Consider the following 12,660-nt stretch of genomic DNA (forward strand, 5'->3'; position numbering starts at 1 on the left):
ACTGGCGTGAGTGGTCAAAATAAGGAAGCTTCTGGTGCCCCTGATGTTTGATACCTCTCTCTACCATAGCCTGATTTCCTGTGCCAGGGCCACCTGTCCAAGATGCCCCTGGGAAAAGGTGGTGTTTTCCTCCGGCTTTCAAGGTGATCTGTGCACTCGGCTCAAGAGCTGATGTTTGCAGCCAGGAGGTCGGAAGACCTGAGAACCACTTCAGTAAACAGCCAGGTCAGGCTGCCTCTGGAGAAGGCTTCTGGGTGGCGAGAGGAGGAGGGGGAGAGAGAAGCCCACCGAAGGCCTGCTTGAGCCTGTGCCTGGCCTGCCCATGTGTACAGTGAAGGCCTCCCTGAGGAGAGGGTGCAGCCCTGGCTTAGTGCCCCTGGCAGCTCCTGCCATGGGGGTCTAACCAGTAGTGTGCTGGTGAACGTTTAACAACCAGGTCTGGGGCAAGGGAGTCTTCATTTCTAGCATTTGCCAATTTCCACAGAGTAAATCTTCCTGCCAAAGCCAATTCCAAGCTATTGACTTGTCACTGAAAGTGGAGTTGGGAAGAGATATGCATAGTTGACTCGGCTCTTGTGAGCGGGAGCTGGTGCCAACACACCAGTGAGTTTAGCCCCATGGCTGAAAGAGCAACAGCTCCTCATTTATGGCCAGGGACTCCTAAGTACAAAAGGCCAGGCTGGGAAGCAGAGGAATGAACAGGAAGGGACAGGGTTAGGGGCCCATTAGCTGGGCTGAGGTCCTGGTAGGGGAGGTGGCGCTGGGTGCCAGATCCCAGCCCAGGTGTCACTGGATCGTCTGGCAGCATTTGTTCATGTGTTTGCTGACTCTTTCTCATGACTCTCAAGAACTCAGGCTTCTCATGGGCAGATGCTCATTACATTTCTAATTGAGAAGGATGAGCAAGCTTAGACCTGGGCCCTTCTCCTGGAGGTGGCCAAGGAGAGTGGCTGCGGGTCATTGGCCCTGGGCTGTGTGCAGGCTGCAGGGTCAGACACAGAGTGGGTGAGGATTGCTCAGGGAAGACAAGACTTCCATTGAGTTGGATGAGAGGCTCCTGAACCAAAAGGGTTGCCAGGCCTCCACCTCTACAGACCGACCCCTCGGAGCAGGTCCAAGGCCTGGGAAACTAAAGGCCATGCCCCTGCCGCTTACCCTCAGACCACCTTCCCCACTCTATCCCCCAACCCTGCCACTCACCCGAAATCCTTTTCTCTTTTTTCATCCTTTTCTTTGTACAAAAAGGGGAGGGCAAGCGCTGCTCAAACCGGCTTCTCTCCAACCACTGCTGAGAATTAGACTGAAGGGCACCACACATGCGGCAGAGGATAGGCCTGCTTCCTGATGTGGGCATCTCTGATAATCACCGTGGTGGCTTCTCTTCATGCTGGCAGCTCATTAGGGTTTCTGGGGCCAGGCCAAGAAATTGCCAAGGACAAGACAGGCGGCGTCTGCCTGGAATCTCGGCAGAGCCCACTCCCCTCAGCGCCCTTCCTTCAGTGTAAGTGAGGGGGTGAGTTCCGCTGAGCTAGAACGGCGTCTGACAAGTGACACTTTGACGAGAGACGCGTTGACGAGTCCCCAGGGAGACTGTGGAGTCTGGTTCCTGCAGACAGTGTCTCCCCTGAGGCAGTCTCCGTGCTTGAGTGCTGAGTGTGTGTGTGTGTGTGTGTGTGTGTGTGTGTGTGTCTGTACACATCCTGCTTCTCTGAGGAAGATTCGCCCAGCTCCACAGCTTAACAGAGGCCCTCCTGAGTCCTTGTGGGGCCCATGGACGTGGAAAACAATGTGGCAAACCAACCACTGGCTGCTGAGCTCAGGAGGTCGCTCCTGGGGTTGCCCTGCCCTAACCTCCTATCCCAAGCCGGTCCCCTTCTTAGGGGCAGCTCTTACCCTGGCTCTGCAAGGGGGAAAAGATCCAGCCTCTGGGCATGAGTTATGCCTGACTCAGTGCAAAGCCCTGGATCATACCTGGGCCATCATCCCTGTGCTAGGCATTGGGTGGATAGAGAAATTAGTAAAACAGCATCCCTCCCTTTAGAGAGCTTGCAATCAAAGCACTGCAGAAGATGGTAAGGATCATCTGTTCCAAAGAAGCCAAGGTCACATGGAAAGCTTTCTGAAAGAGGTGGCATGTGAACTTGAAAAATGCCTAGGCCCACAAAAGCCCATGGAGATGAAACAGGCAGGAAAGCCAGCTGTCTTCCAGCAGGGGCTTGTGGTGGCACATCAGAGTTCCTTTTGGGGAAAGTCCATGGGATGGATGTGGACGGGAGCGAAGAAGCAAAGAAGCTCAAGGCAGGAGAGTGCGCCAGCAGCCAGCTGGTCCCCCGTGGCCCCTTCCAGATGCCAAAAAGCAGCCTCAGCTTTTCCCTCATGCCCTGCAGGGAGTGCACCAAGGTCACACGTGGACCCCTAACTAGATGGCATTGAATGTCTGAGGCTACACATATGCTGAGTCAAAAGGCATTGCTCCCGCGCTCGTCTCCCTGGGGCCTGCAAGGGCAAACCTCACTCCTCTTCCTCCAGCAGCCCTTCAAATACTCCAAACAGCATGGGTTGGCCATCTACTGGTGCTTCAGAAACACCCCAAAATGTAATGGCTTAAAACAACAATGGACTTTTTTCAGGATTCATGGGTCAGCTTGGCTCAGCAGGTGGTTCTTCTGTTCCCCATGACATCAGCTGGAGTCACTCATGCAACTGCACTCATCTGGGAGTTTGGCTGGGTCTGGGACATCCCAGATGGCCTCACTCATGTCATGGCAGTTGGTGCTGGCTGTTGGCTGAGGTACTACCTCTGCTGTCCTCTACTGACCTCCTTCCCCAGCAAGATAGCCTGGACTTCCAGCCTGGCAGTTCTATTCAAGGGAGCAAAAATAGATGCTACCAGACCTCTTAAGGCCCCAGCTCAGCAATCAAATGTCAATGCTTCTACAGCATTCTATTGACCCAAGCAAGTCACAAGCCCAGCCCAGATTCAGTGGGAGGAGAAATAGACTCACTCTTCTCCTTTGATGGGAGGAGCAGTATGTACACACAGAGATGGAGGAATCAGTGTTGGAGGTCCATCTGAAGCCATCACAGCCCCAATATATCACAGTTCCTCTGGTCTGTGTAGTTCACATCCCTTCAGAAGCTCCTGACAGGCCCAGAGTTCTTTTTTCAAAGTTGCCCCTACCCCTCCGAACCCACTCTAGACTGGGGACACCCCTTTTAGGCTTGCCCTAGAACCTCCTTCAGTGGGGTAGGGGGTCGTCTGAGCAGCATGGAATATTGACAGCTTTCAGGAGATGGGTTGAGGCTGGAGCAGGTCTAACCTCTAAGGCAGCCCCCACATTGACTAGGGCCAGTGTGGGAGAGGGGCCTCCTGATTGAGGGTATTTAGAGCCACCCTGTCTGAAAGGCCTTTAGGAAAGAAAGCTTCCTGGCTGGTAAAGACGCTGGAAAACCTGTCACAGAGCAGAACAAAGTGTTCTTTAAAAACTCTAAAGACTTTCGATGTCCCAGCTGGTCACTTGGAGCAAACACTGCTGGTTAGGAAACTCGTGCTGCTTAGCTGGCAATTAATCACTTAAAGCTCGTGACGTCCTGCATATTGTTTGAGTTGTTATTTAACTCTGGCTGTGTTTACGCTGCCAGGCACTGGGCGGAGCCTCTAATACAGACTGCAGACTGGCCCAGAACACCTTCTTCCTGGTGGGAGAGTCTCTCCTCTCAAACTCTCTCTCTCTCTCTCTCTCTCTCTCTCTCGAATCATTTTTATTCTCTTCTTTGTATTTTTCCATATTTTTCCATTCTATAAGAAGTATACTGTACTTTCACAACAAGAAAAAAAGTGTTATAAACAAATTCAAGGAGCCCCTGACAAAGATGTTCATTGCAGTATTATTTATATTAACAAAAGCTTGAGAACATCAGTGTCCAGCAATGAGAAAATTTCTAAATAACTTATTACAAATTCAAACTATGATGAATTCCACAGATGCCAAATTCTGAAGCCATTTAAAGTGATGTTCTCTAAGAGTCTTTAATCATACAGAAAAATGCTCACAGTAAAACATTAGGTGAGAAAACAAGCAACATTCAAAAATTTTAAAGGGTTTGATATGTGGAAATATGCTGATAAGATATTACTCACTTATTAAGCACTTGCTATGTGCCAGCACTTACCATCTCATTCCATCCTTGCAACATCTCTATAAGGTAAGTACTATTCATATCCCCATTTTAAAGATGAGAAAACTGAGGCACATAGAAGTTGAATAGCTTATCCAAAATGACACAGCTAATGTTACAGGGCATAGATTTGAACCCAGAGAGCAAGCTTCCTCTCCCGCACTCTCAACCACTCCGCTGTGTATACATTTCCAGCTTGCTGGAAGGAGATGCGTTACAATGTTAACAGCAGTGATGTCTAGCTAGGGATTACAAATAGTTTTTGTTTTTGTTATGATTTTCTGTAGGTTCCAAGTTTTCCACAACAGGGCATGATTTACTTTGATCCCTGGGAAGAAGTAAGTATTTTAAAATAAAATAAGAACAAATGGGACAGCTGGCTGGCCAAACTCTACCCAGCGGACTTAAGGCTTGCAGCCTTCCTGATGCTCGATGGCCATCCCGGCTCCTGCTGGTTCCCCCTCTTGGCTCTCCAACTTAGGAAGCAGAGAGACAAGCCCCCGCCCCCAACCGCTGGCCCCGGGCTCTGTTCTTGGCAACTCTTCATCAGTATCTGACCAGACCTTGCAGGTTCTACATGACTGCAGAGAGGCAGCTGCTTCCTCACACAGAGCCACCCGCATCCCTCCCACCGCCTCACCCCGCCCGTGCACCCCTCTGGTTTCCCGGCCCCAGCATCTGGCAGACACATGTGTCTTATCCCCGCTCCTCCCAGCTCAGACCATGCCTTGCACACATCCTGCCGTCACCCAGGGCAGCCGGCATCTTGACATAGATAACCGCCTCTGAAAACACATCTACCCACTGGCTGCCCAGTGCAGAGAAGCCCAGAAACACTTGAGTGGTGCAGACAGCTTAGGAGGTTACAGCAGAGGGGGAGCATCTTGTAAAACCCAAACAGCCTACCGCGTGGGGGAATTGAGAGAAAACGGTACGTCTCACATGAGAGCCACTGGATGGGCTGGTTTGAGGCTGCTGAGGGGAAAAAAAGCTAGACACAGCGCCAGAAGCTCTGTTCTGGCAACAGAACCTGGAGGTGGGGTCTTGCCATTACTCACAGCAAGGAGGTCATCCTCAGACTCATTGACATTCAGTCCAAGCCCCAGTGGGATTCACTTTGTCCCTGTGAATGTCAGCCTGTATTTATCAGTCAGTCAACAAATATTTATTGAGCCCAAGGCAGCAAGTTACAAGGTACCTGGGTTAGGGAAGGGGTTCACAGGGGATGGGGAGGGACAGTCAGCCCCTCATTTTCCCTGCTCACTCCCCCCACCACATGCACACACACACACATTTTGAACTGCTGATGTAGGGACTTAGGAGATTGGTTCTGGTAGATTTCATATGGTTTTAATGGATGGTTTACAGGCTGTTGGATAGAGCGGTAGATGGATCATTGCTCCCCATTTCCCCTCCCCTCCCTGCATTAGAGTTGTCTACCCACACCCCTTGACGTGTGATTTTGCAGTTTTTCTCACTAGAAGTGGAATGTACTTCCCCACCCCCTGATTTTGGCTTGGACCTGTGACTTGTTTTAGGCAATGGAGTGTTGGTAGATGTGATACAAGCAGACATTTGCAACGTGCTTGTAAAGTGGGACTAGCCCTCTGACGCTTCTGCCAGCATCACAGGAAGAACGGACCCGGCTACCAGGCGGGACCACGGAGCCGACTCTGACTTCCCTCCACCTCTGCCTGGATCTAGAGCTGCCCAGACTAAGGCAACAGGCTGAGCAATTGAACAACCACAGTTCCACTCAGTCCTCAGCAGCTCTTCGAGGTAGGGCCCATTTTAGACAAGGAAATTGGGCACAGTGAAGTCACCTGATCAAGGTCACATGGCTAGGGGGCAGCAAATGAAGATCCCAAGACAGCAGTTCAGCTCCAGAACCTTTCCGGTGAGCTACCACAGTGAAGTGTTCCCTGGGAACCTCCTCAGCCAGTAGATACTGGGTTCCTGGGTAGAGTCCAAGCCAAAGGGAACATTCGTCACCTGTGGTGACCTGGTAGTTGTATTTCATCTAAGCCCTAGATGATAAAGACTGGAACATTCCTGCCCACCACCACCACCACCACTATACTCACCTGCTTCAGAGGCTCAGAACACCTGACCTTCATCCCATGGCCACCAGACCCAGCTGGTGGCACTGAACATGCCTCTGGGCCCATACCACCCCAGGAGGTGCTGTGGATTGCCCTCCTGCTGGGCCCCATCTGCTCTCACACAGGGACTAGAAACCTCAGGCAAAGTGAGAGGAGCTCTTTTTTCAGCCTCCTGCCAGGACCATGGGCTCCCTCGGTTACAGCCATTATGGACAGGCCCTCGGCCCTTATGGCCAAACCCCAGGCCCATCACAGGACTCTTGGAATAGGCTTCCACAGCCTGAGAACTGTAAGCATGGTGTCCTGGGTTTAAACTAGAAGGAGAGGTCGCTTTCTAGTGTATAGTCCCTGAAGTGTCCCTATGGCTTTCTGACACATGCATGTGCATACATTCAGCTCATCTGTACACAGATGTCATCTTAATTTTGGCCTTAAGGTCTTGAAGGGCAGGGCAGAGGGGCGGAAGTACTGTCTGTTACTATTAGAAAAGGAGATTTATTGCAGCCGCACTAATTTACACTGAGTCCAGAGGATGGCTAAACAGTCCTTCACTTGCTCAAGTCCTTCAAGTCTGTATGGAGCAGATCTCCATGAGTTGGCACAGAGTTGGGCTCTGAGCAGCACAACCAAAAATACAAGTGCCTTAAGCAAGCCAAAGTGTACTTCTCCCTCCAATTCAAAACTAGGTGGTTGGGGTTAGTATGGCAGCTCTGTTTCCTGAACACCACTGTGGCAGGTGGTATTTTTCCAGAACTGGCCACAGCAATATCTCATATTCCTCATGCTCTTGTGCAATATGACCTTGATGCCCCTTCCATCAGGGAAGGGGGTCTAATTCCCCTTCCCTTGACTCTGAGCAGGCATGTGACTGGGCCGGCAAGGCTGAGAGCCTTTTGAGAGTGGATCATAAAAGTTTGTGCACCTCTTGTTCACTGAACTATTCCTGCTTGGGGCTCATGGAAGACATCCAGCTACCCTGAGGCCACCACGTTGTAAAGACGCCAAGCCACATGGAGAAGCCATGCATAGGTGCTCTGGTTAGCAATCCTAATCTTTAGTCATCCATTCTAGCCCCAGACATGCAAGTGAAGCTATCTTGAATCTTCCAGACCAACCCTTCAGTCAGATGACTATCACTGAGTGACCTCAGTCAACACCACCAAGAGTGAAAGAATTGCCTGGCCACGCCCTGCCAAATTCCTGACCCACATAATCTGAGAGCAATAAAATGCTATTTTAAGCCACCACGTCTGGGTGGTTTGTCACACACCAAAAGTAATGAAACAGGGACTCAGGTTCCATCCAACTCATTGCTCTGCCACACCTAGGGGGCATCCTTATCCTCACTGTTCAAAGTGGTGTCTAGAGCTCCAACCATCACATCTGCATTCCAGACAGTAGGATGTTGGGAGGGACAAAGAGGAAAAACAAAGGGCATGACCCAGTTGTCTGTTAAGGAAGTTCCTGAAAGATGTTTTGGGACATGATGTCATATTGGCTAGTGTTCAGTCATGTGATCATACCTAGCGGTAAGAGAGGGTAGGGGACATCATCTGTATTCTAAATGACTATGTGCCAAACTAAAAATCAGGAGTTCTATTACCTAAGAAGATGAAGAAAATGAATATTCCACAAGTTTCTTTTCTCCCTCTTTCCTCCCTTACACCCCCACCCCCCAGTTATTTATATGCTCAGCCCACCCCACAGTCCTAAGCTGAACATCAGGGCTGAAGAAAACTATAGATCTTCAGAGTGAACATCTAAAAGACAAATGAGTGCTTCTCTAGCTAGTACTGAAGGCGCCTCTCAAGGCATAATTTCTGATGCTAACAAAGTTCCTGTCTCTCTTCCTTCTAAAAACCCTTCCCACAGAGGATAAGGAAAGATGGTAGTTTGGAAGGAGAGGAAGGATCTGGCCTGTGACATATATTAATTAAGCATCTGTTAGTGTATCCAACACTGGCTCGTGTAAGCCTTGCTCTAAGATGTAATACAACCATCATCTTCATTTAAGAGATGAAAAAACCTGAGGCTCAGAAAGTTTAAGAGACTCCCTCAAAGTCACACAGCTAGGAAGTGGTGAGGACAGCAGGGCTGTTGGAGCAGCTGTCACAGCTCATCCCCCAGCATGAGGTCAGGTGCCAGGCCCCAGGGCAGTGGCTCTGTAAACACCAAGTCCAAGAGCATCCCTCCCCTGAACTCCAAGGGTCTGCACCGTCTGCTATGGAGACGCAGTGTCTGTCCTCCCAGCCGACTCCTTCCTGCTCCCGCTGGATCACTAGTGAGTGTGCCTGAGGGCAGGAGGCCAGTGTTGTGTTTAATCACCCGCCACCTCAGCCAAGAGCAGCCGTCTTGACTCCTGGGAAGCAGGCAGGCTCCGCGGTGGAGCTGTCAGAAGCCGAGAGCTGGTGTGTGTTGCGGGGAGGGTGGGCAGCAGCCACAGCTGAGGCACCAGGAGGGTGTTCTCTCTCAGCTCAGCCTGGGTCACGCTCCAGAGCTTCACGGCCCAGCCCGAGCCTCCCATCTGGCTCCCCTCAGAGGCAGGCTCATGACTTCAAGACAGCAAGGCAGGTGGGGGCATCCCCCACAGCCTGGAAATCAGTGAGCTTTGCGATGTAAAGAACCATCACAAATGACAGGAAAGTTCTGGATTTGGATGGTGGTGATGGTAGCACAACAACGTGAATGTACTTAATGCCCCTCCACTGTTCATTTAAAAAATAGTTCAGATGGCAAATTTTATGTAATATATATTTTACCAGAGTAAAAAAAACCACCCCAAAACTTAATGGCTTGAAACAGCAACCATGTATCAGCTCATGAGACTATGAGTCCACAGCTTGGGCTGGGCGAGGCTGGGCGGTTCTGCTGGGCTCCCCTGGGCCCACACATGCAGCTGCAGTCAGCGAGCGGGTCACCCCACACTGACTGGTCTAGTGTCTGCTGGTTGTCAGCTATGGGGGGCACGTACCTCCAGCTGCCTAATCCAGGCACGTGTTGTTGTAACCCAGGTGTATTCACAGGTGTAGTGGGTCTCAGGAACACCAGGAAAGGGCAAGCCCCAACGCACAGGCACTTTTCAAACCTCTACTAATCATGTCTGGTCCCGTCCCGTTGGCCGAAGCAAGTCACACCACCAAGCCCAGAGTCAGTGTGGGAGGGGACTTAAGGGGGGTGAGCACAAGGAGATGTGAGCAAATTGAGGGCCGCTACGGCCACACAGCTTGTCCATGAATTATTTGTTGCAACTACTACATCCATGTGTGACCTTATGAGGTGTGTTCATTTTCAAAACAGAAAAGAAATCTGCTTGTCCAAACCAGCAGCTACTTTAGCCACTGAAGGCACAAGATGCCCCCAGGTGGGAGAGCAGTTTCTCAAAATGAAGACCAGAAAGAGAGAGAATATTCTACCGTGAAATCTTCCTGTGGAGATCCAGATCAGAGCCCACGTCCTCAGCTCTCCAGGAATCCTGCAAGTTCCGGGGCAGCAAGCAGGGCGGAAGTACCAGCTGCTCCGTCCCATCCCCCCTTAGAGGCCGACCAGGATCCACCAGGCCAGCCCCCTTCAACACTGATATGCTGAAAACTGGGGTCTGAAGGAGGAGAGGTGGGTGTTGAGAAGTAGGCAGAAAATGGCTCCTTCCACCAGTTTCCTTTCTGCCCTGCCCCAGGAAAGAGCAGCCAGAGAACAGCTGTTTCCTTTCCCAGGTGACCCACCTCTCCCAGGAGGCAGGTAGAGGAGCTGCTCCGCCCCTGCTGCCTGCAGAGGCCCGCAGCCAGGGCTCACGGCATGGCAAGGACAGTGGCCACCCCCACAGCACAAGCCTGCCCAGGGAGGGGGACAGCCTGGGTCAGCCCACCAGCCCCACAGAGTGACCTAAGGCAAGTCACTTAGCCTCACGTAAGTAAAATGACAACTACTTTAAGACCTCCTGCAGGGCCTGTCTGAGGGTCCTAGGCCCTAACCCTTGCATTCGACAGTCCAGAACACAGAGAAGATGCTTAACAACCATGGCTTGTCTTTCAAAATGGCTGTGTCTCCCAAGCCACAAGAGAAGATAGCTTCTGGGGTCTAGGCCAGGATAACAGGGCACCAAGGTTACTTTTAAACCCACGTATGGGGAGCGCATCCAACAGCCCTCCCTTCCACCAAAGGGCCATTAGGGCAGTAGTGCTCCCAGCCCTCTAGGCCTGATTCCGGTTAGCCTCCCTCTCCTCTGCCCAGGAGTTATCCTCAAGGCTCCCACCTAACATTGTCTAAGGATGTCCCAACCATCCCTCAAAGCCACATTTCTCACTCACTGTGGTGGGGTTGGAGAGGTAGCCTGACAGGAACGAGGTATCATCTCCGGGTGTGCCTAGGGAGTGGCCGCAAGTTGCTCTCAGGCTGTGTCCCTGCAGGTTCCGGGCAGGCCAAACCATGGCCACTGTACACCGCATCTCTGGAATGCAGGTGCTGTGCTATTGAAAGAATTTTTATTTTTCTCTTCCCTGGACCTTCCCACCCAAATGCCAAGCAGGGAGAAGTAAGGACAAGAGAGTATTTTTAATGACTTCATGTGGTAGCAGCAGTCCTCCAACATAGAGCATGTTTTGAGAAAAAATAATTAGGAATCTCATGGATGAGAGAAATAACATGAGGCCAGGAGATGATGTTCTTTCATCCCTATTCCATGAGGTAGACCCCTCCCCAACCTCACACCCCTTTTTACCACATCCCCTGGGGCTTCCCAGGTTGACCAACAGCGCCTCAGATTACCCGGTGCCAGACCCCAGCCTCATTTGGCCGGTTGACTTGGCAAACACTGCCCCCACCTGGTTCAGTTGGTTTATTGCAAGTTCATTGGTCTCCTTGCCCCCACCAACTCCATCACACTCCATTGTTTCTTTCTATGTCCGTTATATAATGTTTTCCTCTTTCATGAGCTAACAAAAATATCTCTGCCTCCTAATTTTTACTTAGACATGGCTGGAGGGAGGGAGACAAGCGAGGGCCCTGGGAGTCTGCAAGTCACCCTGACGCACTTGGGGTCTCCCTTCCAGCCTGGAAAGGGTGACCTCCACCTTTTTCCTTCTGGGTCAGTCTGGGAAGGCTGTGGGCCTCCAGCTGTCCCCTGCGTGGTCCTTGCCTCCTTATAGCTAGGGGAATATGGCCATGGTTAATTGGGTAGAGCGCTCATAGGCACGGAAGAGGGGACAGTAGATGACCCTGATAAATCCATCCTGGCTTTAAAGCTTTAAATAGGAGCTACCCTCGTTCCTCCTTTCTCCAGGTTCAGAAACCTGGACAAACAGCTCCCCCCTCCCAGGGCCAATGCCCAGATCCGGATGGAGGCGGAGGAGAAAGCGGGCTGCGGGAGGGAGAGGGTGGCCACGCTGCTACCACTGCCGCCGCCACCCCCTGTGTATAAAACTCCCTTTGTATGCAGGTCGCCGGCTGCTCCCCATGCCAGGTGCAGCTGCCAGGATTCTCAATGCGGTTTGAACACAATTTGCCAGTGTTGGTTCAGCTCCGCTGGCTTCCAGTTGGGGGGCCATATGCTGCCTTTAATCTGCCTGTGCGATTCTCACCGATGTCAATAGGCACGGGTGGGTGGGTGGTTCAAATGGCCCGAAAGCAGGGCTTGGATGGTGCTCCCACTGCTGCCAGGCAGCCCAGCTCTCCACACCACCAAGGACCACCAGCAACTCCTCGCAGGAGGCCGCAGCACTGGGCTGCAGGGACAGGCACGGCCAGCCGCTGGCAGCCGCCCCTGTGTTTGACTGGGGCGCGTGGGAGCCTCTCCGGTTGGCCATCCCCATAGCCGTCATTGGGCCTTCCCCTCCGCAGAGATCCCTGCCAAGGAAGTCGGCCGGGGAGGTGCCAGTGCTCAGTCCAGACTTCGCATTTCCCTCATTCTTTCTTTAATTGGATTTTTGGTCCTGCTGGGCAAAATAAGCTTTCCACTGGCAAAGCACTCTCGCCTCTTCTGAACGTGCAATGGTGCCTGGCGGCTCCGGGCGGCTCCAGGCAGTATTGCCATCCTCCCCCACGAAAGCATTCATTCCTTCTCTCCAGGGACACAAAAGTGTGTGTGGATGTGTGAGTGTGACACACGCGCATCCACACACACACACCCCACCACCATGTGCACACACATACACCACATACACACACACACACACACACTGCCGGGTCCAGCTGAACTCGGCCTCCCTCTGAGAACTTGCTTTTGAGGCCTCTTTGAAAACAGTGATTCCCACTAACCAGATGAAGATCCTAGCTCTCAGTGGCCCAGCATCTGGTACAGCAGTCTGAGCTGGGGCCCAGGGGCTGGCCGCACCCTCAGCAGCTGGGCTGCCTTCTCCCTCGTGTTAGACCCTCCTTCCCTGAAGCC

Source organism: Manis pentadactyla, chromosome X, assembly GCF_030020395.1.
Source record: "Manis pentadactyla isolate mManPen7 chromosome X, mManPen7.hap1, whole genome shotgun sequence".
NCBI classification, from domain to species: Eukaryota; Metazoa; Chordata; class Mammalia; order Pholidota; family Manidae; genus Manis; species Manis pentadactyla.